Source organism: Cyprinodon variegatus, unplaced genomic scaffold (assembly GCF_000732505.1).
Source record: "Cyprinodon variegatus isolate N-32 unplaced genomic scaffold, C_variegatus-1.0 Scaffold51, whole genome shotgun sequence".
Classification (NCBI taxonomy): domain Eukaryota; kingdom Metazoa; phylum Chordata; class Actinopteri; order Cyprinodontiformes; family Cyprinodontidae; genus Cyprinodon; species Cyprinodon variegatus.
In genome coordinates, this window is record NW_015150504.1 from 164123 (window position 1) to 189749 (window position 25627).

General features: G+C 37.4%; 1 protein-coding gene across 9 annotated transcripts in view; it reads right to left on the reverse strand.

Moving 5' to 3' along the window:
• The window catches only part of chl1 (cell adhesion molecule L1-like), a 104270-nt gene that overhangs the window by 58695 nt on the left and 19948 nt on the right, over window positions 1-25627 (reverse strand). The window contains exon 1 of one of the 9 annotated variants that reach the window (XM_015370984.1): window positions 4892-5026. The exons of the other annotated variants lie outside the window; for them this stretch is intronic. The gene's annotated coding sequence lies outside the window, so the exon portion shown is untranslated. Of the gene's footprint in view, window positions 1-4891; window positions 5027-25627 lie in introns of those variants that run through there. 9 annotated transcript variants of the gene reach the window in all.

A 25627-nucleotide genomic window follows, 5' to 3' on the forward strand; every position in this document is an offset into this window, starting at 1 on the left:
ATCCAATAGAGCATCTTTGGGATGTGGTGGAACGGGAGATTCGCATCATGGATGTGCAGCCGACAAATCTGCTTCAACTGTGTGATGCCATCATGTCAATATGGACCAAACTCCCTGAGGAATGCTTCCAGCACCTTGTTGAATCTATGCCACGAAGAATTGAGGCAGTTCTGAATGCAAAAGGGGGTCCAACCCGTGACTAGCATGGGGTACCTTATAAAGTGGCCGGTGAGTGTACATCCAATGTGTAAACAAGGAAGTAATTAAGATTGAGTTTAAAAGAAAATACAAAAAAAATTTGATACCAAGAAGGATAAAGCCTGGTTTATGCTTGATATATCCATGAGATCTGTGCAACCAAATTATTTATATTAACATCCACACCCCTCCGCAGGGCCGGATGTACAACACTGTCACATATAGTAGAAGAAATTTTAAATACCAGGACAGGTCTGCATTAAAAAAACATGGTGGACAAGCTACAGCTCCTACTAGTAAGAGTTCACCAATTTAAAGATTTCTATTGATTTCACCCATGAATATTGCTATGATCAACAGGTTGTAAAAAAAACTTTTGAAAAAAATTACTTGGATGACACAAAGAAGCTTTGAAAATGTTGGGAATAAGCTGTGTTTTCTACTTTTTAATATTGTGTCGGGTTGTAAGCTGGTTTAATCTGTGGGGAAGACCTCCACCTAAAGTCAGTATTAGCAACAAGGGAAAAGCAGCATTGAGTATAGAAGCTGCAGACTTTGTGCCAGTGCATCTAATTTCCCCACAGACCATACATAATTAAGCATACTTAGTATTTCTTGTAGTAGTACACAACATACTATATGAACATTAGTGTTCACTGAATTAGACTTAGACACATTTTATTGTCATTTTGTATTAACAGACAGTATACAAAACAAAACTTTATTTTGTACAGCTTTCAGAACTTTTCCATTCCATAAAGTGCAACAACGATCAAATTAGGAGCTAAAGCCTAGGAAGCTGATCCTGCCCCCATATAAACATTTTTATGTCGGCTTAGTGCAAAAATTATTTTTAAAAAGGACTAAGTTGAAACTGGATAATCAGGATATACTGTTGATTTAATTTAATATGAACATATTTTAATTGGTGGTCGTTTAGGTATTAGCTTGAGAAAATTCAGCTAATTCTTATAAAAAACTGAAAACTATGATGCACACATCATTACAAATGTATGCAAAACTGAGTCAATGCTCTATATCTGCTCTATGTTCTATTCTATTCTAAAATGGAAAATTAAATGTTCTGCACTGTGTTATTTCCATTAAATAAAAAATACAATGAAAATTGCACTTAAATAAGTTTGTGTTGGGATCTGGAGGTCTGTCCACCTTTCTCCAGCAGAGGGCGCCCTAGGTCTCCTGGAGCTGAAGCTGACAACCACACCTGCAGCTCATTGGCTCATCAGGAGACCAGCATTTAAGCAGCGGCAGGACAACACTCCAGTGCCAGAGTGTTAAGCCAGTTACGGTTAGCAAGCCTGAGCCAACCAGCCTGTCTGATTCTCTGACTCCCCTGAAAACCAGAATCGGAATCTAAGAAGTTTTTGTCCTCTCTGCTTCTTAGGAAGAAACCTGACTGAACCCTGGAACTCTGGAAGAGTTTTCTCAGCTGAAACCTGCCTGCCTGCTCTCAGAAGCACTCCTGTGCTCAAACTATCAGAACCTGCCTATCCGCTCTCAAGAAGAGAACTGGAAGAAACTCTGAATCTAAACACTGACAAGTCTGAAGTCGAGCCCTGCCGTTGCCTAGCCCTCTGCCGACCATCTGCCTCTGGACCCTCCTGGTTCCCTCCCTCTGCTGCTCGGCCTGAACCACATTACAGGTACAGACCTGCACAACTCCTTTGACAAGATCAACTGCATCCTGGCTAACCTAACTATCCCCCTCTGCAGAGAACCCTATGTGACCAGTCCCGCATCTGTTTCCCAGCATCAAGTTATTTAACTTTGTGTTTTTTCAATAAACAGTCAAACTTTTCATCTGACTCCGTTTGTGTTCTGCATGTGGGTTAGGAACCTTAATCCCATCATGACAGTTTGTGGGCACGATAACTCATGAGATATGTCCATATTTCAGCCAAGGCACTAGTTGGCACCATCATAATCCAACTACTTCCAGTCTTATTCATTTTTTTACAAGCTGCAGATCACATGACTCGTGTTTCCGTTGTAGTTCCAAAGTGTGTCCATTGTTGTTTTGAGAATTATAATAATTTCAATATCACGGAAAAATCCCCCATCACAGCAACACATTTTTTTTATTGAAAAACGACTTTCAAAATTGCAGTGTTTCCATTTAGCAAATGTATTTTTGTAATTACAACTTGAAAAATTTGATGGTTAATTGAAATGCAGCAACTTATTTTGAAATTTGTAAATCATTATCAAATTAAATCATCATTTAAATGAAAATGCAAAGATGGAGGAAATGGTTCTCTGTGAAGAGCACACAGCAAGGAGAAATGGGCAAATGGTTAGTGGATCAATCAAAAAATTTAAAAACTGTCGATACCTGTACTCTACAAGGTTGAACTTATGCACAACAATCTTTAGTGTAGAAGACACGTTGGGAGAAAGCATAAATAACTTTGGTAAAAATGAGAAACAAAAACTGTAAGGCACAAAACAGGCTTAAATCTGAGGCAAGTGGACCTTCGCCAAAATAACTGAGAAATTGCACAGGCAAGAAATCTAAGAAGCTTTTCAAAAAGGACAATGTATATTCTAAAGACTGCTCCTACAATACAGAGCTAAACTTCGTAAGAGTTTCTGGTCATTTTGCCCCCTTTGCAAAGTCTTACACTAACAAACCTGTTGACACAGAGCTGTAAGAAGATAGCATAAAGGCTCCCAGCCTCTTAAAAAACTTGGTGTGGGAAATGTTAACAGACTTTAAAATACAGTTACAGTTGGTAACATCCAATTTTTTCTAAAAATCTAGAGAAAAATCTCTCTACCAGTTGCTATCCATACTGAGCTTACCATGTTAACTACAACAATCACTAATGAAAGATGCAAAAGGGAACTTAAATGTCAACTCAAAAATGTTCTACTTCTATTTATTGAGTAAAACACTGCTTCACAACAAATGCTCTTCTATACATGCTACATCAATAACTCTCGGTTATAGCTCCACATATAACCGATTAATGACCCCTGAACCTAAATATTGTTAATCATGTGCTCTATAGCCCTTAAAGAGAAACTAAAACCAATGGAAATCAGTAATGCCGGATCAAACAGGAAAACTCCAATCAGTGCAGATCCAATGCTGATTGCTTTGATCCTGATACTGTTTATCTTCACTTTTGAGCCTGTATGGAATTCCTGCACCAAGCATGATGAGCAGATATAAACAAACATGTGAACCATTTGCTCGCAGTACCACAGAACTGACACAGCTACGAACCTAGAAGAGCCAGACCTTCCTGCAATGCCATGCAGGAGGATTACAATTCCATGCATGTGCCAATGCAGGATTTGAGTTTTTCCCTGTTTAGGGTGAATGTATTGATGTGCCTGGAACAATCACTCTTATGGCTGAGCTAATTTACCAGATGTTGCCTGTCTACTAATAAGGCCAGTTTCTGGTGATTAAAACAACTGTCTATCCTGTCTATCAACTTTTAGAAATAATTCTGAATCTACTGTTGCTATAAATCTCACCTTGGCATGGTTGAAGACCAACCCGATCCACATCAACTCCAAGTTCTAATCAATACTTTACAGAGCCTCTAGCACAGCATTAAAAAATAAAATCTTCCATCTAAATGCAAACAGATAAAAATCTTCAGGGTAAGGATTATTTCAAATAAATGAAAAAAAAGGCAAAGGCTAAAACCTTTTATTGAAATGAATGTAAAGAAACAGAAATGCTACATTCTGGTAAGTGAATTGTTGATGAGACCTGAATTTAATGTGATCTGGAATAGTCTTCTAAATTCTAGCAACTGTAAAAGAAAACTGACTTCTCTGTTTATTTAAATGGATCAATCAATCAATGTATAATGCCATTTGTACTTAGGTTGTAGAATAGCATTGCTATCTCTAGTTTCAGTATTAGTAAAGACGTTTCCTCATACATCCATCACCATCCCAGTGACATCTTAATGCTCCCCCAGCTTTAACTCCTACTTCAGTGAACACAAACATTCATACTTTATTGGTATTCCAGTATCATTCCTCTTTGAATAAATTATTTTTGTGCTTTTCACAGTGAATCTTGGATTTTACTCTTTTTTTTTATTTTACACCTCTGCTGGAAGGTGCACACTTGTTTAGCCCCAATATTTCTTTGTGTAACCATTGCATACATTAGCACTATCATACTCTTGACCACACAGTTTTGCTATGGTAAAAATACACATAAGGGTTGTATCTGCTAACAAAGCAAAAGAAGAAAACATGAAACATGAAAACAGCAAATAATTTGGCAGCAGGATGCATACATTTTTTAGAACAACTTGCTGCTCAACCTCAATGAGCAACCAAGCACCAATAGCATTACTTTGCAAAAGACAACAAAACCCTTCAATTGCAGGATAGCAATAAAGTTTACAACAATGGTAAAAAGCTGGGAGAGCTTACTCCTAAAAAAAATATATATATATAATAATAACTGCTCAGAATACAGCAATTTGCAAAAAATGCTGTATCAAAAAACACACACTGGCTTTCAAAAGATGTATGCATCTTGCATTCTACAAAAAAAATAAAAATAAATAAAACCTTCCCTAGGTTGATGTCCAAATGTAGCTGCAAAATGTAAAGTCAGCGTATACTGCAGCTGGAATAACCAACACATTCCTTGGTACATATAACAGGAATCCAAGAATACTTTAGGGTTACTTACAAGATCTGACTTTCTCATTCTCAGCCCAGTTCCCCATGAGAAGAGTAGCAATGTCTTTTTTTTTTTTTTTGAAGTTAGTAAAAATTCAGAGAAAAAAGAAAAAAACAGTTATGATCGTTGTGATTTCTAGTGAGAGGAAAAAAATCTGGGCCTGCTCTACTGTATGTTGTATCATCCAAGCTGGAGATAGAGGCAAAGAAGCACTGCTGTCACATATGTTGCCAAAGCCTTTAGTTTGGCAAAGAAGCTCATTAAGCTACTGACAATCAGTCCCACAAAAGCCGCTCTAAAGGCTATTCAGCAGGGGGTGCGCAAAGCGGAGTGGAGGAATGTGATTCTCATCTTGCAGCCCACCCCTTCCTTTATTAGCATATTGTAAGGCATTTGATGCACCTGTAGGCTCAGCTAAAGTGTTTATTTACATTTATCTACTGGAAGAGCCATTATAAGCAGTATCCAGGATTTGAGCCCAGACTCCCCACTGACTGGTAGTCTATTGAGTTTTGCTCCTGCTGCAAGCTGGTTCTGTTGGCCACTGACAATCTGCTTAATTGCTAATACTTCTGGAGACTGTCAGGCAGCATTAGTCCTGTACTTTAATGGACAATCCTTTTGTTTTTACCATCTTAATGCAGGAAAATGTTCAAAGTTTGATTTCCAAATTTTTATTTACACAGTTAGCTGGAGTCAGCCTGACTTATCATAGAACCACCATAATGAACCGGAAATGGTTGAGCTTTGCAAGTGTTGAGACTGTTAGTAAGAGTTTTCAACAATAAAAGAAAACCAACACAGACTCTCTCCCACGACATGCAGGAGGAGTGAGAAGGCGAATCCCAGGCTGGATGATGTATGATGTGGACTCACGACAGAGGCTTGGGTTTAAAGGGGGAAAAGAGGCAGAAAATGAAAGGAGGGAGGAGGGTCATGCTTGAATTATGCTGATGTGGGTTGTAACCTCAGTGAAAAAAGCTAGCCAAGCACGGTGCTTGGACAGAACTTGCAGCCTTAGATGACTAGGTTGTTACCTCAGTGGGCTAAGAAAAACTGACAGTTCTAATGAGATGATGTACCATTAGTCGGGTTTAGTTTTTAACACATTTTCAAATGAAATGAAATTACATTTTTAATTTAAACATTTTAGTTCACTTTTGTCCGGTTTAATTGGTTTATATCAGAATAATTCTACAAAAGAACACTTTAAATATTGGGCCTACCATTCAAAACTAGCAATAAAATAAATTGGAAAAAAAAATGTTTATACTTTTTTTCACTGCAAAACCATTTAATCTAAGTAGATCGTTTTTTTCTTAAAATAAGTGATCAGGTAAGTAAGAGACTTTGCAAATGGGTTTAGACAATTTATATTTAAAAAAGGAAAAAAATTAATTGTCTTATTTCAAGTGCATAATATCCAATCGTCTTTTTTAAGGGCAAAATACTAATTCCATTGGCAAATAATCTTATTTACCTGCTCAGATTAAGGGTAAACACACTTATTTTTTTTGTTAACTTATTTTTAGATTGTTTTTGCAGTGTACTTCTCGTCTGTAAAGATACGCACTGAGACAAATTTAGCTAGATGTTTTAATCTTGCAAATTGAGGAAACTTTTTGACAGTCCTTGCAAAGGAAACCCTGATACTGCAGGCTCAGATTTTGGTCTGATGAGGGGGTAGGAGGGGGATGTCATCTCATAATGAAAGCAGTCAGCCAAAGTCAGTAACTGAGAACACTCTCACTTCTCTGCACAGCCAGTGCCAGAGCCTGTGAGCCCATAAGCTCTCTTTGAGCTACAACAGGATGGAGCCTCCATTATGGCCACACAAACAGAAGGAAGCCTTATGAACTTTGTACAAATGCTTAGTGCTCCGGGGCTGGACGGTTCTGGAAGCCGGACGGTATGGGCTGGTCTCGAGGTGGGCTGCCAGTTCCGAATAGCTTAGTGTTGGTGCACTTGGGCCAGACAAACCCCACATTGTCCTTGGCATAGCCTCTTTTCCTCTTTCTGTCCACCACTCTGGCTTATTCACAGACTAAGCCAGACTGATTAAATGATCTGAACATGACTATAAGAGGGTGAGAAGGCAAACATTTATTCACACCAGGAACCCAACAGAAAAAAAACTGTAAAGAAAATTGGACAATTTTCTGCTCTCACTGTATTTGGGTGACATTTGTCATAAACTCTGACCTCATGCTTGCAGATATACTACAAACATTCAATATATTTCTTTAATCCACTGTGTCCCAGTGTAAACTGTTCATGTGAGTCTTAGTTTATGACACTTCTCTTATCTGCCTCCAGCAGAAATCACAAAACCTTATCTGACATTACAAGATGAGGGTTAACAGCCGTACGGTGAGAATGGAGTTAACCTAATGCTCTCTTGGCCTGCTGAGTCAGCTAAGCAAAAGAAAGCTTAATTAGAAAAAAAAAGCATGACTAAGGTTTCAAAATAAAGCCAGGTTCTTTTTACAGAGGAAAACAACTGCAGATGGTTTTCCTGTACAGCGTATGGCCTCCATACAGTGTTAACATGAAGCCATGTGTTTCCAAAGCACTCATGTGTTGCATTAAAATCTCCCTCAACCTGTCAGTATAAGATAAATGCTGCAGCTTTGATGGGTGTTTTTAAAAAAATGAGTCGAGGCAGAGCCATCAATACTCCCCAAGGACAGGCAGGATGCTGAGGAAGCATGAAGACTGATTTACACTTTTCTCCCTGTTTGGCAAATTTGAAGCTTTCATGCAGAGCGGGGCTTTTAATTGAACTTTGGGCTCACAGCCCATTTTACCCAAAAAGACGTCTGTTAGTCAGTCTGTCAAAAACGGTCAATAAGCCTCTAACCTGGCACTGGGAGATAGAGGCTGAACAACCTTCCTTTGACCGACACCAAAGTCTTCATTCTACATTCTGAATCAATATGAAAACTCATTCTTTTTTCTGTTCAATTTTTCTTTGCATCACCATGGTAACATGTACCCCATCTTCATTCTTATTGCTGAGGTTTTAAAAGTTTCACAGGGTTGCAGCATTCTAGGGCTGAGCGCTACAGCAAAGCTTGAGTAGCAGTCATTACAACATTTAAAAGTGCATTATGAACATTTTACCTATTGTAACTGAACGGTAAACTGTACATTACTCAAAAACCCGTTTTCATGTCACTATATATGAGTAAAAGACTAAACCCCCAAAATGAAACTCTAGATGTTTATCCTAATCCCACTGATCAAAAATGTATGGTGCCCAACGAGAATATTTATTCCCCTTTTCTCTAAATTCCAAGCACAGACATTGAAGAATTGTAAAGTGGTGTGATGGAGGAGCTAGTTTACAGCTGGCAATTTTACACAGAAAGTGATGCACATCGTTGGCATCAGACATATATTTAAAAAATCAAATTAGTTTCTATCAATAGATCTACACAGAATGCCTCTGAAAGGTTTGGCAGTGATTTTCAGTATTTACTTATTTCTTATTCAGAAATTCCTCAGCACGTCACCAATCTGGCACTTATGAAAGACAGCCAAGAAGAAAGCTACTTTTGAACCAAAAGTACATTCTGTTTAAAATCTAGAAAAACTCAAATATATAGGAGAATGTGTCCTGGTCAAAAGAAGCAAACTCAAAATGTAACCTTCAAACACATTATACACCATCTGGCCTCTTGACACACCATCCTAACAATGCTGATGGCAAAAAACTGATTCTTCCTTTTAGAAGAGGAAAAGAAACTGTCAAAAGATGACAGGAATTACATTTGTATGAAAAACTCTAATTTAGTCACACTTTTCTTGTTATTATTTGTAAAATAACTTAAGAAAACCCTATACCATTGCCCTTCAGATTTAGTATTATGTAATACTTTTGCATGAATCCCCAATGAAAACAATTGAGTATGTTTCATAAAGAGACAAAAAATGAAAAACAGCATTTTCAAGGAATGCTGTAAAGAAGCCTCTGCAGACAAGCAGTACAGTTGTAAGGACATGTAAGGACAGAGATAAGGTTCTGCCAGACTATTCCCCTGCTCTCTCAGTGAGTCTCCCGGCCACTGCAGATGGTAAGCTCAGCGATTGTGGCAGCAATCGGGGGGATCTCTAGTCCTGATTAGCACACCTACTGAACACAATGTGCACAGTCCGTATGTTCCATCTCCTTGGGTGCCGTACAATGTGTTCAACACCTCAAAGTACTTAGTAAATAAACCTCAAAAGGCACTGAAAGTGATCTCTATGTATTTCTATAATTTGTCATATTCAATTGGACTTCTAGATCTCAAATGTGTCAGGAAAATTTACACTGAATTTTCAAACAGCAATATTGGGTGACAATTAATCCTTAAACATGCCAAAATATAAAGGAACCAAGACAAATGTAGACTGGCTTTTAAACTATCCTCTCCTGCTGATAAGTTCATATGAAGCCTGTGCTCCAAAGTACATTTAATTACCATCAACCCATTGCCCTCCACCCCCACCATCAATCAATAACCTATTTCCCCCAGGTCACTAACAACAGAGGAAAAGTCCTTCAATCACTACTATTATGTGTACACAGCTGACAAAAAATACAGAAGCAAACATGAACCAGAAAATGAATTCATTAAGATAAACGCAGTGTCTCTCAGTAAAACGTGTAGGCATGGCAACTGGGCTTGGCCATGCTCTCAGATACACCCTGGACACACAGCTTTCAAATGGCTGAAGGGATCAGCATGCACACAGTGAGCAAACACACTTATCCAAATATGCTAAATTTCCCTCAGATAAACACACTAATAAAGCTGAATGGAAGTCTGATTCTAAGAAACACAGTTTAGTAATAATTTAAAAGAAATATCCGGCAGGCAGGAAGCTCAGTGGGAAGACATATAATCTCCAATTTTTATTTCAGAATTATAAAGAAACACAAAGCATTAGCCATGTTTTTGCCTCGATAATACAACATCAACAATTGAGATTAATTATTTCCGGAAAACAGGCTTTTTTCCAGTTTATAGTCCGTGAAAAGGCTAAGCAGGGGATGTTGCCTAGTCACCCTGCCTCTCATAATAAGCCACATAGATCTAACATCCTTTTAAGGAGAGTCCTGCTGGCTACCTCACCTCAGGGTCAGCCCTTCAGGCCCACTGAGGCGGATCAGTCAACTGCAGCACACGGCTAATCCTGCTGTGGAAAATGATGGTGAGCTTCGTCTCACTTGGATGCCCGGGGAGAAACGAAAAGAATGGTCGAATATTGAGAGAAATTAAAAATGGGGGACGTCTGTGTGTGTATGTAGGAAGGGGGTTAGGGAGAGGCCTCTGTCTGTGTGTGTGTTTTTACCCAGACAGACCCCTCAAAAGGCTTGCTGCTTAACTTTTCAAACCTCGTCCTCATGGCCTTTCACAGAGCACAAAAAAGAACACTTCACTGTGTGTGTGGGCTGAGGACAACAGCAACAGCAGAAGAAGCCGCACAGGTCTACATTTAGACTCTAGTTTTTGTCAAGATTATTGGAATATCATTGAGTCCAAGATATATATAGAGGATCATGCAATTCAGCAGGTGTTTTAGTCAGACTTTACATTTCACCACAACATGGGGTCTGTTCTGTTAAGGACTTTTTATTGACAGCTTTGTAGATGTGGATCTTAGTGATTCTTGTTCTTGTTCTACTGGATCTTGTGTTTGTGTTTAACGTCACTGACCATGAGTTCCTCAATGTTCAGCAAAGTAGTTACTGAGTAACACAGGGTCTGCCTATAAGTGGTAAATGTCCTTCCTCGGATAGAGCCTAATGGGTTAACACTAAGGATTTAGTCTTCACAAGAACAGTTTTTTTACCTCATCATGCTCATCTTCTCCAGGCAATCACCTTCAAGTCCTCCTTCCCTTTAAGCCTACCATCCTGTAAGGTTCTGCCTAAAGCTCTCCAGTCGCAGACTCTCCTGGTCTTTCGTTGTTTGTGGAGAATCAGGTGAAAACGGCAGCCTTTTGTGAATTTACTTACTTGACAGAATCAACTTTTGGAAATTGGATACGACAAACGATAGTCTAATCAGGGCTTACAGGCACAGGAAACAACAACGGACATTGAGGCTCATCACACTGCTAAGCAGAATCATCACTGGAAATCCTGTGGCACTGTACGGAAGCTAATATTTTTATGAACGTCTGAAGTTTCATGATTATGGAGGCTGATTGTAAGGAGATGACGCAGTCTGTTCGTGCCCTCTTTGTTATCTGAGAACCGAGCTTCAACTGAACCACGCAGAGCCCTACTAAAAAACTAGTACTAGTTTAGTGCGGTTCGGTTGTGTCTGGCATGGTCCGGTCCATTTGTGCATGCCATTAGACACAACAGTTATCTCGGTTATCGTGCTCAGATTGAACACTGCACGGTTTCAAAAGGGTAGTGTAAATGGTGTTTTTGAGCTGCTCTTAAAAGCCATTTATCCAACATCACGTGTAGCAGCCCAAAGGGAACAATTCAAAGTTTGTCTGGACAATGCAAATACAGTAAACCTTTAATTTTGCTTGATGGATAATAGTTCTTAGGGTTTTATTGCATAATTTATACTTCACATGTTCTATAAAATGCACTGCAGAATAATTGAGACCTGGGGCAGTAAAGACTTAAAAAACCCTTCTTAATTATTCACTGCGCCGAGAGGGACTTGTTCAGGAAGTGCAGAAATGTGACATTTTCCTACAGACCAGTGAATGGCAAAGGCAGTTAATAAATTACACACCACCTGGGAAATTAGGAGGCACATTTGAAGTGGCACCTGGTGACTTGGGAAAGAACAGATGCAGACTTATTTTTTGGTGAATTATTGAATGGCCGATAACGGCTGCAGCAGATAGGCACAGGTCAGAAATTTACTGGCCAGACCAATTTCAAGTACTGTTTTAATTAAGATGTTCTATCCTAATTTACTTTTCCGAGACTATGATACACAAAAACTAATTTGTGCAAGCTTTATTTTAATTAAAAAGATAAAAGTAACAAAACATTTCCCACAAAAATATATAAAAAAGACTGCTTGATCCTAAAAGGAAAATCTAAATAATGCACCAAAGAATTGTCCTTAATACTACGTCAAAGCATTTAATTCAATTAAAAAGACATTTTTAACCCCCCCAAAAAATACAACGTGCAATCAACTGGTTTTCCTTAGGTCAAAAACTCTGAAACAGTTTGACTGTATGATCTGATTGAATTGTCTCAATAATGTGCCTTGACAGGACATGTGTTTTGAATTGGTGCTATATAAATAAAGTGAATTAAATTTAACTTTAGTGTAACTCATACCATATGGATTTCTTGAACTACATGTTGGAAATGTTGATAGCTATAGGTAGGATGAATCTCCTTTAGTGATCATTCCAACAGCGGGATCTGGAGGATACTGCTTCTCTATGTCCCTTGGACAAACCTTTTACTATACTCAATTAGAGATGCACCAATCCATTAGTTATTTTTTTTTCAAATCCAATCCAATACGTATACCTGGGCTGAGTGTCAGCTGAGAGCAATACTAAACTAAACTACTGTGTGACAATATAACTGGTGTTGCAAACATATAACTGAAATGACCAGATCTCTGTAACTGTACTGCTGTGTATGATATTCATTGAAAAATAAATGACTGGATTAGAATGCTGAACCAGCATCATTCATGGGATATCTGATCCAGCTAATTAATGAATATAGGAGACGATATCCAATCCAGTTATCAGTGCATCTTTTAACTCAAATAAAGGGCATTAATGTAAGGTTTTCAGTTTTGTTTTAATACATTCAGCTCAAGAGATAAAACAACACACAGTATTGTTAGATGTATGAAACCAGATAATATTATGTAATATTACGATAATAATCCATCCATTCATCCATTTTCTGACACGCTTAATCCCAAGTGGGGTCGCGAGGGGTGCTGGTGCCTATCTTCAGCTGTCTACAGGCAAGAGGCTACGATAATGATATATTATTGAAATAAAAAAATAATTAAGAATAATCATAAAAGCTTTACGTTTAATGTAGAACTATCCAGAATTTTCCAGTTTAAAATCTTCTATTCTTTTTATGTGTAAATGTAAAATGGAATAAATGAGACCAATACACAGATATAACTGGAGGTCAATGAATGTGTATATGTTGAGATATATATGGCAGGACTGGTAGGCTAGAGTAAGGGCATTGCGCCTGGAATCCAGAGGTTCTGAGTTCAAGCCCCACTTCCACAGACTACCATTCTGTGTCTCTGAGCAAGACCCGAAACCCCACACTGCTCCCTGGTGCAGGAGATGGGTTAAATGCAGAGAGTGAATTTTGTTGCTCTGCACTTGTGACAGTGTAATGACTATAAAAAACTGGAAAGATATCTCCAGAAAATCAAACATCGCTGACAATCTTGAATACCAGATAAAGAGCTCAGAGCTCTAAAGAGTGGATGCCACAAGAAGGGGTACTTCACCTGTTGTCATTATCATTGCATGAATTCATCTGACAGCCTTAAAAATCATATAACCAGAAGCACAATTAATTAAATCTGATTTCACGGATATGAAAATGGCCAAATCAGTTTCCAACCACACAATGTGACTGATTACATTCTAGGTAACATGCAACACTAGCATGATGAAATCTCAAGAAAAGACTGTATGAACACAATAAAAGAGAAAAGGGCTTCATTCAGAACTATCCTGCAGCTGACAGCTTTAATGATGGAGTTATTATTTAGGGTCTTAAATATGAATATTGCAAGGTTGGTACCAAGTAATATCTATTTATAATAGTTTTATTTCAAATAAAAAGCTTCTACCATCTTAAAATTGGTTGTGCAGAAATATTTTGTTAGCTGGTTAAAAACCAATTACAGACAGAATGTAAAAAATGTGTGTGCTCTATTAGAATAACCTGGCAGTCTAATAGTTAATATCTCCTTCTTGCCAGTGCGGATGTCTGTGTGTGTTTAAATTATAATGTAGTTTGAGATTTATAAAAACATTTTAAATATGAAAGCTCAAACCTAACATTTTCAAAGCATTTGGCCAAAAGGACTAGCTTAGATGAAGAAAATCAGAAAAGAATTATATCCTAAACCTGGACTAAAACACCCAAAATAGACTACAGATTTCCACATGATATAACATGATTTGAGCTTTGAGATACATGTACTTGACTTGTGAAAAAGAAATAAAAAACAGGGAACTCTTAATTGTTAAGCATATATTGTTGAAATCTCTTTTAAATTTCTTCTTGTTGGCCTTATTTAATATTTCCATCTCATCTTCTGAGTTGGACATTTTACTTTGCCACTACTATAAAATCTATTTGTTCAAAACTAATGTTTATTCTAGTTCCAAACCCTCCAACTTAACATATTTGTATCCCCAAAGCTTTACTATTTAAAAATGATGAAAAGCTGTGCAAAAACTGTTAATTTTCTTTTCGTAGAATTATTTAAAAAAAAAATGCAATTCAAAAACTCCAAAAAATTAGTATATGTATATATATACATATATATATATATATATATATATATATATATATATATATATATATATATATATATATATATATATATACTACTTTTTTATATCTTCTTTAGTAACAAGTTCAAGCTCTACAACTAAGCACAGTCACAAATGTTCCTTTTTTCAGTTTGGCAATTGTTTTTTTGTTTTTTTTTTTGTTTTACAGGAATTTCATTTTTTTTTTTTACATACATAACCTGATAAGTGCAAACATACTCTTTGCTTTTTTTTGTCTCTTGAACAACAATTTACGCAGTAAGAAGTTGGGAAATAAAAATGATGATACTTCAAATGAGCAAAAGGAGGAGTTTATTCAGGCCTCAAGAGATCCTGAGTGGTTGGAGCAAAAAGGGCCAGGCTTCCTCACTTGAAGAGTGGATATTAAAGTGCTGATGGAGCAGCATGATTTAACTGCTGTCTGTGGTCTGTACAAAGTGGGATCAAATCCAATTTGCTTAATCATAAAATCGAACCTCCAACAGGATAGGGTAAGGGGAGGAAATGGAGATAAAAATCATTAAGACTGGTTTGCCAACTGCAGCTTCAGGCTCTATCATCGATCACAGCAATGCATGCTGCTACAGAAACACCTACAATATAGGTTTGCTCTGCGGTTACTGTGCATTGTGTCAACAGGTTGAACAATAATGATGTTTCTCAGCTGATCCTCTACAACTCCATGCCAAGGCTGAATAAAAGACTTCACTGGTGACTCAACAAGCTGTATTTATTGTTTTGTGCCTACAAAAGGCAAAAAAAGGACAAAAGAAAAAGTGATTGCTTACTGAAAACTGTCAGTAACCTCAGTCTCAATACTTCTTTTGATAGTTTTCAAAGGACTGCCTCTGATATAAAGACAAAGCATGTTTGTACAGTCAAGCTACGAAAGGACAGAAATGCTACAAAGGGATAGAAGAATAGATGACTCACTTTCTAAGCATTAGGATGGGTAAAGTGATTTCCTTTTCCTAAATGTTGAGCTTTTGTTCATTCCAGAGTGCACAAATTCTTAATTCTCTTAATTCTGCATGTAGGAAACATATTAAATCTGATCCACACCATCAGGCTCACTATTGAGGGCTTGTTAAACTAAGAGAGAAATCATTTAACATTAATTTTGTCATTTCTACAAACCAAAGAGAAGCCAAGAAAAAAAGAAGCGGGAATTCATCTCATCCTCACTCTACACCACACAACACAGAAATTCCAGTTAAAATTGAGTTTTTTTAAAAGATTTCTTAATCACTAGACATTTTTACATTTTGCACTGTTGCAACCACAAACCTCAATGGATTTAATTCTCAAGATCAAAATAATTGTGATGTATAGGTAAAATATATTTTACAAGATATAAAGTATGTGATGGACTTTCATTCCCTTAAGGCCTAAAATGGTTGTTAGAGAAAATTAGAGGAGTTAAAAAGGCATTAAGATGACAAAGAAAAGCCACACATTCTAGAAATGTTTATAAAAAATTGGTCTATAAAAAAAAAACCTCACCAATTCAAAGCTTGAATATCCATCATTCACATTTACAATTGTATAGTAAACTCTTAAAAGAAACAATTAGTATCCCTCACAATCCAGCAAATCGGACAAGCTGAACTTTTATCAAAGAACCTATCTAAGGAAGACCATTATAACTCCGAATGAGCTGCAGAGATTCAAAACACAGATTGACAAATTTTACATCAGGGAAACATGCTTGAATTCCGGCCAATGTAAAAATTATTGATTTTGCAGTTTTCATATTTGGCCTTCTCTGATGATTTGCAGGAAAATCACAATTCCAGTCTTCCACAAGCCACAATGGAAACACTGCAAACTTAAAAAAAGATCATCTAGTGAGACCAATCTGTTAATTTTCACCTGGAAATAAAATGTTGTAAAAATATATTGCAGAATTCCCTTTGAGAGAACATAATTTGATTTGTGCACATTGGAAAAACTGAGTGATGATTTTAATACTGTTATTAGTATTTATTATTTAAACTGTAAAACAATACCATATTGTCACTCAATCTAAAAATAATCCTACCACTCCAAGCCTGAATGTTGTCATGACAGCTACTGTATTTTGGTCTGTTGAACATTTGATCAGTCCTCTCAAAAACCTCATTCTGGATAAGCAGCTGTGCACTTGATGGCCACAGACAAGTGGTGATTGACAATCAGAGCTGTCTACTGAGGTGTATTGATGCTAGAAACACAATGCACCCACCATTGTTCCATCATTAGCCACAGCTGTGGAGGATGCATTATGGATGAAGCTCACCATTCCACACGTAATGGTAAACTGTTGAAAAGCTAGGGTGATGAAAGCCAGGATGTCACACAGTAAAGAATCTGACTAGCGCTGACAACAGGTCCTGCTGTGTTCGCAGCATGAGGTGGAATCACAGATCAATCAGAGGGCTTCATTAATGGAGCCAACACTAGAGACAAATTCTGCTCAGCCTATCATCAGCTTTATAAAAGAGCAACACAGCAGAATCTTTATGCTCTTCCGTCACTATGAAGTGTCCCAGCTATTTGAATGAAGATGGACAGCCAACAGATATATATAGTTTATATAGCTGAATGATTTTGCTTTTCTGAGATAAAGTTAGAAAAAATTAATACAGGGTTAAAAACCAAAGACTGAAAACAAAACGATCATTTTAATTCTTCCAGTTTGTTCAGTAATAAGCAGTATGCTTATTAAACAGCTTGTTGCAGTATTTTGTTTTCTCGGAAAATCTGCTGTCAAATGTTCTCTCCATGTTCTCCCAAGTCCAAAACAGAGCAATTCCTAAACCTCCCTTTAATAGAGTCTTTCAGGGAGGCACAGGAAGAGGAACAAATGCCTCTATTCAGAAGCGTCCAAAATGCTAATGCCTCCAGCCCTTAACACGTTTATAAGGGTTCCCATGTCACGACATGGCATGGTCCACCCCTAATGGTAGATGTGGTGGGGGCAGCATGAAAAAGCCAGGACTATTGCAGAAGATTAAAAATATGACAAGATAGGTGGTTTCCCCTTGAAACAGAGAATCTGAATCATATGGTCTCATGAAAAAGGCTCATTGGCACATTACATTTTAGTAAGAAATGTTTGTCTTTGTATTTTTCCCTGCTCTGTCACTGTCATGGCTTTCAACTTTTCCTTGTCATGGACTTTGCTCACTAGTTTAACAAGAAAACTAGGCAGCAATAAGACTGATAACACAGGAGCTGTTTTTTTAAGTCTTTGGGCATGCCATTATAGTAAAGTCCAGTAACTCAATGAGTTTTTAAATTAAAGAAGTTTTCTGGAGTCAAACAAATGAAGGCCAAGCAGAGCTTAGTGATTGCTTGGGAAAGTAATTATTCCTTATCTGAGTGGCTGCTGGAACACAGACTGCAGAGCTGTGGCTCCAACCTCTACTGGGTCTCTTTGAATTGATATTACTTCAGCTGCTCAAAAGGTATGTTTTGTTTGACCATCAGTCTAGCTCTCAAACAGTTCCAGCATTGTATAAACCCACTATGTGATTGAATCAGAGAGTTCATCCTAGTTTTCTCACAACTTCTAATTTCATTTTTAATTGACATGTCCCAGGTTTTAAGTATGCAGTGATGTTTGAGAAGACAGCAATTTGATTGACATTACTCAAGTGGGAGCGATGCTATAGGCCATGGGTGGGCAATTCCGTTACATGAGAGCTGTAACTTTCAGATATGTCCTGGTCCAACACACATGAATCAAGTAATTAGATGATTAAACTATGTTAGGAAAAAGACTCTAAGAAAGAGCATTAACGGTCCTAACAATATCAAAAGTAGCAACAACAACAACAAAAAAAACTGAGTTACAGCATCAACACATAATGGCCAAAAAAGTGGTAATGGCAAACTCTTAAGCTCAAACGAGAATTACTAATATGCTGACTTTCACGGTCATCTGTCCAGTAAAGATGAGGGAGTCAGAAGAGAGGCTGCCTGAGGCTAGAAACATGGAGACCTAAAAAACTGGCATCCTACCAAAAAAATATCAGTCTTTCTAGAGAGCTACGTTCAACAGTGATTATAAAATTTGTGATTTGAAAAAAATGAATATTTGGCAGAATGTATATATTACATAGCAGCAAATTGCATTGATTGCATGTGTTGACCAGAAAAGTATCTTTATATAAAACCTTTTTTATTATTATTATTATTATTATTATATATAAACAGGAGCCAATCTGTCATCTATTTAGCTTAGATACAGAAAAACGTGTTTGGCTCTACTTACAATTGTTCATAAACAGGGTAAAGAGGAACATGTGCAGGGACTATTTATTTACTATTTATGAATTTAATATAACAGTGTGGAAAGGAAGAGTAGGTTTCCTACAAACTGGGACCAAATAAGCATAGGACCCCCAACCCCCCACCCCCTAAAACAACAGTTTATGCTTAAGACAGTTGTATCTTGAAGTTCAATACAAACTCTCGTCATCTATTTATGGGTTCTCTTTGTGTCCATCAAGTAAATTTCAAAAATAAAATGGCAATTATTTATGCATCATACTGTGTAGTCCTAAATATATATTTAGCCTTTGAGGTTTTTTATCCTTTCCTTCCCAGATAACCCTTTTGATTTGACATTTCCAACCCCCCACAGATCTGTAGAAAGTAAATTACAGTCTGGTTATTGGTAAAGCCATTTGTCTTAGAAAAAACAGATTGGTGTTAGTGTACATGCAGGACAAAAAAGCAGTGAATCACATACAGCACATTTAAAACTCTGCAATTCTAATACTAAGAATGATTCATAGAATAACATAAAGACTTGGCATCAGATTGTCTTTTTGGAAATCATTATGGGAATTGTCTCCAAGAATTTAGATTTTGGGTAGATTCCAACACATAAGTAGGATGGTCCCCAGCCTCCTCTACATAAGTGGAATTGATTCCATGCAGTATAAGTATTGATTGTCATCAGGTAAGAGCTGAGTATGGTCACTGAGCTAATGAGAATCAGTTATTAGATTCAGAACTGAAAACATAAATTATGAACTTTCTAAAGTGAAATGTTGCCAATATGTAGAAAATCAAGTTGGATCCGATATGGGCCCAAATTCAAACAAATCCATACAAATGCAACAAAATATATCCTCTACAGCTGTGACATTAATTAATAGGACTTCAAAGCACATGGGATAATGGGGAACATACTGATTTAATTCCAACCACTGGTATGCTGTGAATTTACACCAAGTTTTCAAAGGCACATAAAATTCTATCATTATTGATTGGGCAACAGCACATGTTGTGGTGGTGGTTGGCGGGTGGGGGGCGGGCAGGGGGCTGGTCACTAAAACCAGAGGCAAAGCACAGAACAATGACTTTAGGCCCTAAAAGGGTTCATTTGGATGGCTAGAAATCCATACTGCCCCTGTTAAAACAACAGAGGGACTTCGATCAGTCCGCCTTTGCATGTAATTCAAAAAAGATCACCATGGAGAGCATTTTACCAGGACTGTGAAAATAAATAAACTTGATAAATGGGCTGTGTTATGACCTTATATTGATTTTTAAATATTATGTTTAAGAGTTTCTTGAGACGTACATAAATCTCAAGAAAATATAGCTCTTCCTTCTGCTGCAGTCTACATTCAAATTTGCCAGTTGACCTGCTAGTATAGTGATGCACCTTTCACTGAACACTGTTGTTTTGGTATTGGCAAATCTGGGGACAGCTCATTCCAGCAGCAGTGATATTTCAAAGCCCATCCCCCCAAGACTGCAGCCACTTGGGGACTGTCCCCACATTGTAACTTGTAAACAGCACCATCTCCCCCTGCCTTTAGAGTGTAGACAAATGGGGACAAACTTTCCAATTAGCCTCCTTTAATGACTTTTCACAGAGGACAACACTGCTAATATGCTTTTTGTGAGCCTGCTACTGAGGGTCCAGTATTATGAATCCAGTTTTAAAGCAAGAAATGGAAATGTGAATTCATCCGTCTGAACCAGTTCATGTGTTCACACCCGGGAGCCTTATATGAGGCTCCTGAATGTGCTGCGGCAGCAGTACAGGGACAACCATTAGGGTCCACAGGCCCACAGCTCTAATGATGATGGCTGTGGACTTGCTGCGCTTTGCATTTTGGCTCGGGTCAGACAGCAGAGAATTCATCTAACATGCTCTACTGAAAATATGAACATCTTTGCCATTAAAGAGTCAAAACAGGAACTAAATGGCTTTGAACAATATTCCTTTGATCCATTGTAAGTTATTCTGCTTTCATCTCTTCTGTGTTTTAAGCCTTTCTCTTTTTATGTAAAGGCTCCACTATTTTATTTAAAGGATTTTCCTATGAAAGGTAAGAATTTTGAACAAAAAAAGATAAGCTCTACACAAATACAGACTGCAGATCCTAGTGGCCATAGTAGCCCTGGGTGCAGGGGGACCTCCTTGCTGACAGCGACAGAGATGCAATGCTACACCATCCATTTAATAGCCCCACCTCCTGCTTTAACACAGCGGCAGGAAACTGGAGACAGGCGCTATTATAAATCAGCCTCTGTGTAGAGAAAAAGAAGGAGGGGGGGTACATTTCCAACCATTTTCACCACTTATTGACCAAAACAAATCAAATCCCCCCCTCTGGTTCCTTTTGGAGCCAGTGTGGGCTCTGAACTCTGTAATGGAATCCCCTGTATAGAGCTAGCTTATGGTTTGCTTGATCAGTACTGGCTCTCATTTCACAGCTCTCAAAAAAAAAAAAAAAAAGCAGACAGACGTGACTCCACTAGCAATACCCGCACAATCTTAGTAACAATATGTTCCACCAGCCATAGCAAGTATGGGCCCCCACTCTCATACAGCCTCCACACTGATGCATCTCTCCTGGACCACCCGAAAATTATGCACTAAGGATTGGTAAATTACTTTAGAAATTTTTTCCTAAGTTACTAATTCGTTCACAGCTGTTCTGCCATCTGTGGCACAGCACCACAGTTAAATACAGCTTCAGTGCCAGCTACAATCACTGTGTATGGTTTACAGGCAAATACCATTAATAAGTAAATAACTGAGCTTAAGTCACAAGCATAAAGCAGTTTCAAACGTATTTACACTCCCAGAACTTTTCTTTGAATATCTGTAATATTACAGTTAAAAAACTTTAACTGATTTTTTTGTAACAGAACTTAAAATTGTAAAATTGAAGAAATGTTATAGTCTTTGTTTTTTTTACTTAATTGAATAAAACATATGGCTGAACAACATTCATTGGAAGTGATTGTATTCAGAAATAGATTTAATCTGTGTGTGATTTCATTTCATAATATATACAGCTCTTACCGAAGGACTGAAAGTCTTTAAGCTAAGGCATATTTACAGCATCTGTCTTTAGAGATGTCCTGTCCAAAGCAAGGACTGGAAATCTGCTCAGTTGAAAAGGTAAAATCGTTAAAGATAAAAATGGTCAATACTGGAAGAAGATGCTGCAATAGTGTAAGAGACTGAAGCAGCAATTTGCATTCCAGCAGGACAGCAACCTGACCCTACTGTTCGAAAAAATACCATAATGCAAAATGAAAGGTGGTCAAGAAAATCACTATCTAAGGGGAGTAAACACCAACATAAGCACATATTTTAAACTTCAACAAATATGCATATATAGAAATGCATAATCTATCATTGACTTTATTAAACAGTAATGTAGGATGGATTATTGAATAAATAAATCATTCCCAATATCATTCCATAAAGTGTGAGGTTGTAAGAGAAAAAGATGCATAAGATGCTCCAAGGGCGTGAATACTTCTGAGCCACATGAGGTGCATTTGGAAGACCTCTTTGAGATCAACAGTTTCTACCTGCTTTGCTTTTGACAGTTAATGCAAGCAGCATATTGAAAGCACAATTTCATCATGTTAGTGCTGTATTACTCGCTATGATTGTTAGAAATTTCTTCTCTCCTCACAGGGTGCAAACATGGCTCTGTCAACTTACAACTGTAGCATCACTCTCTTTTTGTTAAGCTTGCAAAAACTCCCCCACATACTGGAGCACAGCCATTGTTTTATCTTTTGTTTGAATAGTTCATTCCAGTTTTTTTGAGAAAAAAAAAAAGATTGTTTACTTCATCTTTGGGCTAGCTGAAAAGCTTTTGTGAGGACAGAAAAATGTAGGCTTGTGGAAACAGGAGAAAAGGCTTTCTATTGTAGCAAAACATGAGCCAGGACACACTAGGTGTATGGAATGAACCAGAGTAGAGTCTGCCAGTCAATTGCCGTTCATTCGAAGACACAAAACACAAGGTTAATACTGGTACTCCTGGCATACTTTTAACCCAAAATAAACCCCCTCTGCACTGCAAAAAAAAAAAAAAAGGTCAGCTCAAGTATCAAAAGGTCCTGAGTGTTAATAACGGCGTTAAAGAGAATAAGAGAGGAAGACCTGCTTTTAACCTTCAAACTCTCCACACCACCTCCATCGGTGAATCCCAGGATAAAGGAGAGCCATCTGTAACTTCGTACTGCCCACAAAAAGGCTGGCCCGGGGATGGCTTGGGGGTCAAAGATATGATCCAAATGTTTAAACAGCAGGTGAGTTACAGCAGGCGGCTGGACCAAGGGGCTTATAATGCTCAGGTTCAACCTGAAGACTAGAAGAACAAACCCAGTGGGAGAAAACGAAGGTATATTGGGTTCATAAAATGGTTCATCACAACCCCCTGACACAAGACACCAACTGTGGCTCAGCTGGGACTAGCAGCTGTTAAAATGGGGATTACTGAGGTGTACAATGCTTTAAAAACATGAAGCGTGGATTTACTATTTACGGTGAGAGGATAACATGTGTGAGCTCATCAAGTGTCAGAAAACCGACACACCTCGAGGGTAATGGTGTCAATTAAACAGGATTTTGGGGGTGATTTCTGCATCAAGCTGTCAACCCTGAAGTGCCACAGCCCTCTAAATTATCATGACCCCTGCAGAGCCGGCTGCTTCTTTCTCAACTATTTTTGTAAGGTGGATTAATCACAGAGGTCACAATGACATGAGTCAAAGGGGCTGTGGATTATTTTTTAGCCCAAAATACACACTAAATGGCATTATTTTATAAAGGACTTCATATCCAAATAAATTTTCTTTTATACATTCATCACGTTACTATCACAAATCCTCTGTGCTTTTCAGTAGTATTTTACATCAATAAATCTGGGGGAAAATCTGGCAATAGACAGAAAAAGAAACACACTTTACTGATTTTAATAAATAAAAGTCTAAAAATGTTTTATTTAGATTTTTTTTTATGAATTTATGTATAATATTAAATATAAAATATATAAAATAACCTTCCTGGGTCAGTACTTTGAGCTGTGTCGCTACCAGCTTTGGAAAGAATGACATTTATGCCAATCCTCCATTACTTGAGTGATTAAGAATTTTTTTTTTTAATTGATTAGGAAGTTCTGGAAAAAAAAACATCAACACAGCATGATGCCAACACCATGTTTCAGTGTGAGGAGAGTTGGTTCCCGGTGATGAGCAGAGTTAAGGTTCACATAGTCATTTTGCAAAACAAAATATTAGATAAATGCCTGCAAAAGGGAAATAAAACTCCCTGGTTTAAAAGGAGAAGAAAAAAAAAGACATAAATTCATATAGTCACTAACTTTAAAAACATTTTGCAAACTAGTTATACAATAAAACTTGACAGAGAACTTGAAATGTGAAAATCAGTCACAGGATGAAAAATTTAAATAATCAAAATTAAAATAAATATTAGGTACTGAATAGGAAATGAAATAAATCCTATCATAAAGTTACTTTAAAAAATCCTATAATGCTTTGCCTTAATAGGATAAGGTCTGTGTAAAAACGTGACTTTGATGGTCATACAATTGATTTAGCCTAAAAGTAATAAAAAAAAAAGAAACTTAAACACATGCATAATAATACACTTTGTACATTTCCAGTTATTTGTTTAGGGCATTTGGACTGATAGAAGAAAATTAAAACTACAAATCTGCTAAAAAATTGCTTACAGTAGCAGTGAATACTTTTGTTCGAATACATTCTAAACATAAAAAGATACCTTTATAAAAATTGCTAACATTTAAGAAAATACAGAGGAACAGGATCCTCATAAATCTATATAATATGCCTGACTGTCATGTCTGAAAGGGCTATGAATATATTCATCCATTTCAGATAGAAGTATTTTTAACAAAGAAAAAGTTTCTATAAATGCAAGAACATCGTTCACTGTGTCACAACCATTTTCTGAATCATAAAGTAAAATTATGCAAGGACCACAAATGTTTTTAAGCTCAAGAATCTTTCATGGATGAAAGACGTGAATATAATCTTTAGTCTTCTCAGACTTTGTCAAACGCCAGTACAGGGTGGTTTAAGAGTGTCTACAGCAGAGCATGAAACAAACCTGGGACTGCAATTTCCCTGCATAATAATCCTGCTTTGGTTATCACATTTGTAGCAGATCCAACAGAATTAGAAGCGAAGTCAATGATAAAACTCTCTGTCTCCAGAAAAATAAATGGTGACGCTTGAAGTCAATTTAAATGCAAATTCCAACGCTTAAGACAACACTATCTGAAGAAGCTGTGGTGATGAAGGGGAATTTTAAAACTATAGGACTGCCTTAAAGTTTTACCAGGGAGAGATGACTCAGTGCCTCAATTCATGGAGGTCAACAGACAGCCACAGAGAAATACATACAGAGTTGCACAAGATGCAATGACTGTTGAGTGTAATTCCAAGATATCAAAGCTGGATTGTGATGGGATCACAACTATTGATCTACTTTTGTTTCCCGAGGCTTCCTCTTTAAGCCTTTAAGCCTCTTCAAACCAGCATTTGACTCAGGTTTTCTCTTACACAGAGAACAGAAACATTTTCTGTCCCTGATTGGTGCTGGTTCTGCTTCTCTCTGCATGACAGCCAGTGGACTAAAATAGAAAGAAACAAATATGGTGTGGGTTGCAGTTCTATAAAGAAAATGTTTCTTGTAGTATTATTAAGATATATTTTTTTAAAAGAGACCTCTCACCTTCCAGAAATGTCTGCAAGGTTCCCCATAAAGTACTTTAGCAAGCTGCAATAAATCAGATTTTTACATCTGTGACATAGGTCACAGGCATATATGTTCCTTTGGAGCCTTTTGTTCAGTTTAATGCACCAGGTTATTGTAGATATTAAGGGCCGGTTTTATCAAGATCC